Below are 7,586 nucleotides of genomic sequence, written 5' to 3'. Positions count from 1 at the left end.
ATGTGTCATGTCTCCATGGTTGTTCAATCTGTACATGGATGGGGTAATAAAAGAGGTACAAGGTAGGGTAGTGGATGTTGGAGTGGCCCCGGTGAGAGAGGGTAGTGTTTGGAAACTACCTGTACTGTTGTTTGCAGATGATACTGTGTTGTTGAGTGAAGACGAAAGGGAGCTGCAAGGCTTGGTGCAAGAGTTTGGGAGAGTGTGTAAGAAACGGAATCTAAAGGTAAATGTAGGGAAGAGTAAAGTGATGGTCTTTGAGAGAGGTGAAGTCAGTGAATGTACAGCGAGGTTGGATGGTGAGGAAATGGAAAGTGTGAGTACGTTTAAGTACTTGGGTAGTGTGATGAGTAAGGATGGAGGTTTGGAGGGTGAAGTGCTTGAAAGGGTACAGCAGGGAAGAAAGGTTGCTGGTTCCTTGAAAGCAGTGATAATAAACAGGGAAGTGAGCATGGAAGTGAAAAAGGTACTACATGACAGTGTTGTGATACCAACTCTAACGTATGGAAGTGAAGCTTGGACGCTGTTGGAAGGGCACAAGTCAAGAGTGAGAGCAGTGGAAATGAGCTATTTAAGAGGAGCCTGTGGAGTCACATGGAGAGACAGGCTGACAAATGAGGATATAAAGGAGCATTGTGGTATGGATGTGGACGTGATAGGAAGCGTTAGGAGGAATACACTGAGGTGGTTTGGCCATGTGGAGAGGATGGAGGGTGAAAGACTGACAAAAAGAGTGTATATGAGTGAGGTGGAGGGGGGGGGAGAGGGAGGGGTAGGCCAAGGATGAGATGGAGGGATGGGGTGGAGAGGTATATGAGAGAGGGGGGTGTGAGTTGGGAGCAAGGCAGTGAAATGGTGGGGGACAGGGCGACGTGGAGGCGATTTGTTTGTGGCCACCCCGAACGGGATTAAGGCGTCTGGCAATAGATAGATAGATGTAGTATTTATGTATTTATGTATATATGAATGTATGTATGTACAACATATATGTATATATGAATAAATGTATGTGTGTCTGTACGTATATAATGTATTTATATACTAATGAAGTAAGTATGAACGTATGTATGTGTAAATATGTATTTATGTAGTACGAATGTGTGTAGGTATGCATTGTAGCGAGCGGCCTGCAATCGCCTGACACGGACGGGCATCTCTTTTGTTTACATTCAGGAGATGCTTCAGCAGAGGGTAGGGAGGCAGTGTGGCATGATATTAACAGAAGCATATTTGGAGAGAGGGTAGGAAAGAGAATCAGAAGTACAGCATAAGGATAGAGGAAATACGTAGACAAAGGTAGTGAGACAGGAGGAGGAGGAGGAAGAGAGGAAAGATGAGGAGGAAGAGGAGCAAGAAGAAGAGCAGGTGGAGGGGTAGTAGGAGGAGGATCTGAAAAAATAAGGTGAAGCGAGAGGGATTGGAGAAGGGAAAGTAGATGTGTAGGGATATCAGTGAATGGGAAAGGGAATGTTGTACAGTACAGATCAGGACAGAGAGGGTTAGTGGAGAGTAGATAGATATGGGTAGAGAGGGAAGTTAGATAAGGGTAGAGCGGGTTGACAGATACGGAAGGAGCGGGTAGACAGTTAAGAATAATTGGGAGCAGAGAGATGAGAGCTGAGAGGATAGATAGGTAAGGGTAGGGCGAATAGATAGATAAAGATAGATGGGGTAATTAGGTAAAGGTAAAGAGAAGAGATAGGTAAGGGTAGAGACAGAGACCGCAGATACTGTAGATAAGGTAATGGGGGTACACAGTTGCAGAGCTTGATAGGTAAGGATAGCGAGGGTAGGCAAGGTTAGAGGTAAACAATTAAAAAGGGTAAATAGACACAAGATAGAGACATGACATTTATGCAGAGGAAGACGAATTAAAAATACAGGATAAAAGTATGGAGAGGTCCCTTCAAACCGAGGTCGTCATTCTCATCATAATCTTCCCATCTCTAGGTCATTCTACTCAGACCACTCGTAGCGAAAGGGTCAATGAGGGCTGTATCTAACCCCTTCAGTTCGAAAATGGATTAGTAAATAAATAAATAATTCCTAACAGGGGTTAAAGTTATATAGCGTGTTTTCGACCATACGGTTAAAGCTCTATGGAAAAATATCGACTCCTTGAGGCGATACGGGGAATATAACCCTATTGAAAGATCCGTGGGTCCTTAGGCTTTACTCTCTCTCTCTCCTTTCCGTGCCACCTTCTCACCTCCTCCTCTCCTTCGTCCTGTGTTCTTTTCTCTTGAGCCCTTCTTTGTCCTCCAGTCGATTTTCATAACGATATTTCCTTTTTATTTCACCATAGGCGGACAACGCAAAGCTGATGCTTTTGTGCAGGAGGGAAAATATGCTCGCTGGGGCGCTGTATTATGTGTGATTCTTGATATTTTAAAACGAGAGAGAAAGAGAGGAGATTATTCCCCCTAGCTAGACCTTGACAGATCATAAAGCCCTGCTAGAGTGACGGGAGAGCGCTTCCCCTCCCAGCGAGGCAGCAACCCGGGCGGGGCGCTAACTCTCGACCTCGTGATCTCGAGTCAAGCGCTCTACCACTGAGCCACTCCGCTCCCCAGAAAGAGAGAGAGAGAGAGAGAGAGAGAGAGAGACTGATCACCCTTGTCTGCTCCTTGCATAAATCAATCTTTTTATCTCCTCCGTCCCTTCCTCCTGTCCTTCCATCTTTCCTTAATATCTCCATCCTCCACATATTTCCAGAGTGCCACCGCTCTCACTTTTTCCGTCCCTCCCATATTTCCTAAATATCTCATAATCCCCATTCCTTCCCCTCCCACCCCCCCAGTTTAACCCCTGACCCCACAGTGTAGATGTCTACATTTTACGAATATACTCTCGACGGGCAATAGTTGCCAACTCAGACACATAAAACATGCAGAGGTGTCTCATTACATAACACTCTAAATCATTTACCATGCGAACTTAACTACATAAATTAACAAGCAATCATTTAAAATAAAACATTATTGAGAAAAAGCACCTTAAATTAATGCCTAACTTACTAAATAACTACGCTTACAAACAACAGGCAAACTGGCAACTCTGATGACTCGTACAGGAACTACTGTACACTAAACGCCGAGAAACTTCTCGAGCACCTAACTGGCAAATCCCCCTTCATAACAATAACATGGGTGCAATAATAATATAGTACGGGTACACAAAGACAACAGTCCATAGCAAGGAAGTTTAGATAGCAGGGAACATACAGTACGTGCCACACTGTCAAAAGCTTCAGAAATATCAAGGGCTAGAGTGTTGGCTGGTGTGAGTCAGGAGATTGAGTATATCAATGGTGGATCTTTCGTGGCGAAGACCATACTGTCTATTGCTATTTAACTTGCTGGATTCAAGATGTTTAACTATGTGCTTATTCATTACAGTTTCAAACACTTTACCAAGAGAATACGTAATCAGAAGGGTCACAGGAACTTCCTTTCTTCTTTTGTTCAGAATAGTCGCCTGAACAAAGTAAGACTTCTCGCAAAAAATTGGGGGGGGGGATATTACCTCCTCTGTTGGCTCATGGCCTGTCCTATAGGGTAGGTAACTGGTAACCTGGATGACCCAATGACTTTATATCCCAGGATAGTGAGTGGATAAACCACCACAGGCTTATAGACCTAAAGTTACGGACGTGAACATCGAAGTTAAACAAGTTAAGAGTTTCCTGATGGTTGACATTAGTTAAGCACTTTGACTTTTCACTTATTATTGTATAAATCACTTGAAGATGAGCATATTGATTATACAATATCAGACACTATCTCTCACTCTTGTTCCCCTTTAGAAAGGTCCATGCCTTACTTCCATAAGTCAGGGTAGGGATCACAATATACTATCATGCAGTGACTTCTTGATTTCCATACTCACCTCCCTTTGAGAAGCATGTGGAGTGACATGGAGGGACAGGTTGACGAAAGAAGTGAAAAAACGTTGTGGGGTGGATGTGGATGGAGTAGTTTGGACATGTGGAAAGAATGGAGAATGAAAGACTAAGAAGGTGTATGTGCGTGAAGTGGAGGCAGGGAGAGGAAGGGGGAGACAGAGGATGAGGTGGAGGGATGGAGTTGAGTTGTATATGAGGAGGGGGGGAGTGATTTGGGGGTAGGGCAGTCAAATGGTGGGTGACAGCGACTTGAAGGCGTTTTGTCTGCGGGCACCCTTTGCGGGATTAGGGCGTCGGGCTATAGATAGATAGTTAGATAGACACTAACTAACTCGACTAACAGATGTCATGCTGGATGGGAAAATATCAGACTTATTTTAACCTCAGTTCATGCCTGTCACACCTTTAAACTTACCGCCTACTGTACACACTCACGGATGCTCTAAAGATCTGAGAAAACTTGTTCGTATCTTTAAAACAACATGGCTTCGGTATTTTACATAGTGTAAAGGAGAATGCTAGAAGGAGTCTTGCATCTTTTTGAATTAGGTTATTTATTTATTATTTGATAGATGAAGTAATGAAGGGTATTATTTTTTTTAAATTATCACTGTGTTTGTAAATATACAAAACAAGTTTGAGTTGAAAGATGAACGTGTTGTTTACATCTGCGCGAGATAAGGCAGGGATGCCGGGATGCTCTGAGCATGAGCAGACAAGCGGACTACTTTCCTGTTCCTTCTCTCAGGTAATGGCGACTTAATGTATTTGTCTTTTAATGTCAGTGCATAACGAGTAGGACAGTGAAAGTAGAGTAGATTATACATTATTACAAAAATGTTTGTGTTCACAATTAGGCTCTCACGAAACACGTCAGTGTTGGTGTTTGGTTGATGTAAATGTGTACAGCATTTGCTTTGATTAGATCATGACATAGCCTGCGATCCGTCACTTCGATTTTGTTTTCAACATAGGCACCGATATAGTTTACATGGGAAACTTGTGTCATTATAAAGTGAGCTAATTTATCCCCTGATGTTACCTACGGTATGTCTCATACAAATTAACTTTACGCTTCACACTATCCAGGTGTAAAATTGCAGTCACCATCTTGAACGCTGAGCTACAGAAGATGAATGCTTGAAAATGGTGCTAGACATGAAGCGCTGTAGAAAGAATGTTGAGCTCTTGTAGCATCTTATTCTGTCATTGAGCTAACTTACAAGAAACAAGTTGCCACATGATGAAAATCACATCCATGTTCAGTGAATTAGCCATAGCTGTAGACTAAATACTGTACACATACTGTACTTTTCTTCATTTGTGTGTGTGTGTGTGTGTGTGTGTGTGTGTGCCCTATAGGTGTATTTGGTATTTATTCAGAAAACCAGTGCCTCTTTGAGATATGTTAGACCAGGGAAGGATAGATTAGGTTTGCTGTGGCTGAATCTGCTTTTCGTTGGGTTAGGTTCTCTACTCCTCTTGACAAAATTGGTTGATGTTTAAACATACCTGGTACCTATCCTAGTTCAGTCCGACAAAATTGACTGATACTTAACATTTCCCATCGTGATCCAAACTAGCCCAACCCTTAGGAGTGGTTTTCTCTCCATCTGCTCACTTTTTCTCCCTTCTCCACCAGCAATCAACCATTTTTATCTTTCACTCCCCTGCTAACTTCACTTCCACCCTGTCTTACTCTTTTCACCTCTTTCCAGAACATTTTCTTACAGTCCCTTCACTTTACACTCAAGTTCCTTCCAAATTCCTCATCCACTCTCTTCTTACCTCTCTTACTAATCTTTTCACCTCTCTCTTTCTTTCTACATATAACTCTCTCTTCCGCCTTGCAACTTCTTCCACGCCCCTATTTCTCATCCATTCATTGTATGCATTCTTCTTTTGTGTCACAGCCTGTCTCACCTCTTCATTTCACCTCGCCGTTCCTTGCACACCCCTCCGTCTTCTGTTCATCCCACACACCACATCACATGCTGCACATATTTCTTCTGTAAATATCCTGCACACACCTTCCACGTCCCCCATCTGCTCCAATTCATATTTGCCCAATCGTCCTCCACTTCTCTCTTATATTCTACCTTTTTCTCATCCTCTTGTAACCTTTCCACTCTCCTTACAAATACTCCTTCTTCCCGTCCATCCCTTCTTCTATTTCTCCATCCTAAATGGACCTTGATTCTGACCACCACCAAGTAGTGGTTAGAAAGTCCACTCCCCCAACCTCTATAAGCTCTTGCATCCATTACACATTTTCGCATCCTTTCATCCACACACACTTAATCAATCATTGCCTTCCTTTCATTCAATTCACCACCCACCCTTATATATATATATATATATCATCATTCATTCATTGCCAGACGCCATGTATCCCAAACGGTGTGGCCAGGGGCTTAGAGTTAATTGTTTTACAGAGAGGAACACTAATCCTCCACCAACCCCACTTGACACGTAGGGAGAACGTTATGCCAACAGCATCTGGTGTTCCCAGGCGGTCACCCATCCAAGTACTATATAGTAAATCCTAGTTTTTCACGGCTTGGATGTTCCACCAAAACCGTGCGAAACGTGAAAAGTCGAATTGTGAAGTTAAGAATCAATGGGAAAAACAGAGAAGCGTTCCAGTGGGACATGTACCTACCCTGTCAGAAAGTACTATAACACCAAACAGGCCCTACCCAAAATGAAATGATGAGTGTTTACTTGTGCTAAAACAGCATAACACAATAAACATGTACCTGAAAAGACATTAAAGCTGTTATAAAGAGCTGGAACACCAAAAATCCTTAACAGAAATAAAGTGAAGACTGGCTTGAGTGGCAGGTGAAGGTGTGTTGAGGGTAGATTGGCTAGTTACTAGGTAACATTAGCCCTCTCTTTGGAAGCCCCATTATCTATGCCGAAGCCCTCGAAGTTGAACTCAGGCTACAGCACCTCCCCTTCCTCTCTGTCCACTTCTCCTCCTTCATCCACCCCTGCTGGCATTTCCAAGTCTTGCAGAATAGCAGTCACATTCTGTCTCTCATGAAAGTATCATGTGACCGGGCTTGTCTCTGCTCCTTCATGTTTCTGTTGTAGACGGCCATCACTTGAGACTTCAGATCACTCAAGGTCGATAGGATGTTGGTAGTCTCAGGCATAGTCCTGGTGTATGCATCAAAGGTGATTGCCATGTCGATTATGGTGGACAGGGTGGTCACAAGATGGCCGCCAACAAATGAGCCTCGGTATGCGTTGTCTGCTGCTGGCTGGGAGCATTGCATTGTGGGGAAATTCATGAATTGTGAGACAACTCGGAAACTTTTTTCTTTGCTAAAAACGAGGTGTTGAAGTAAAATACGTCCAAATACGAGGACTTACTGTATATATATATATATACTGTATTTATTACGAAAATAGATTATACGGCATATTTCAAGGGGAAATAAACAGCGAAAATTAGCGAACGAGTGCACGTGAGGTGTTGTCAGGTGATAATTAGCCAATTCCAGGTGTATGGCACTATCACTTACCTTATTTCTTTTTTGTATATATTATTTGGTATAAGAATTGGGCATAGGGCTTATTTCAATGGATGAAATCAGTGGAAAATTCCAGGGAAGATTTACTTAGCGTAGAATACAGTGTGGTGGCCTGCAATAATTAGGTAGTTCCAGGTGAA

This window comes from Coenobita brevimanus, chromosome 51 (assembly GCF_032717465.1).
Source record: "Coenobita brevimanus isolate Jiangsu-jjx chromosome 51, ASM3271746v2, whole genome shotgun sequence".
Classification (NCBI taxonomy): Eukaryota; Metazoa; Arthropoda; class Malacostraca; order Decapoda; family Coenobitidae; genus Coenobita; species Coenobita brevimanus.
Note: the sequence above shows the minus strand (reverse complement) of the source record.